The following is a 282-nucleotide window of genomic DNA, read 5'->3' as shown; positions in this document are numbered from 1 at the left end:
TTGGAGAGGTTTGTTGGGGGGTACGGTTAGCAAAGAACAACATAAATTAACAAAACCATATTTATTCATTTTATGCCGACATATCGACCTGAGTTTTAGGTCTCTATCAGGGCTATAGAACAAAAGAGATAACAACACCATTTAGAGAAACGTAAAATTGAAAAGGAATAGTATAAAAACAAATTTGGAATTATACAAAATATTGAATTGAATCATAAATGATAAAAAATTGATAACTGATAATTGAATTACTATTCAAAAAAATAAATAAAAAAAAAAGAA

Source organism: Halyomorpha halys, unplaced genomic scaffold (genome assembly GCF_000696795.3).
Source record: "Halyomorpha halys isolate HHAL.00 unplaced genomic scaffold, Hhal_1.1 Scaffold981.1, whole genome shotgun sequence".
Classification (NCBI taxonomy): domain Eukaryota; kingdom Metazoa; phylum Arthropoda; class Insecta; order Hemiptera; family Pentatomidae; genus Halyomorpha; species Halyomorpha halys.
This window is presented reverse-complemented; position numbering follows the sequence as displayed.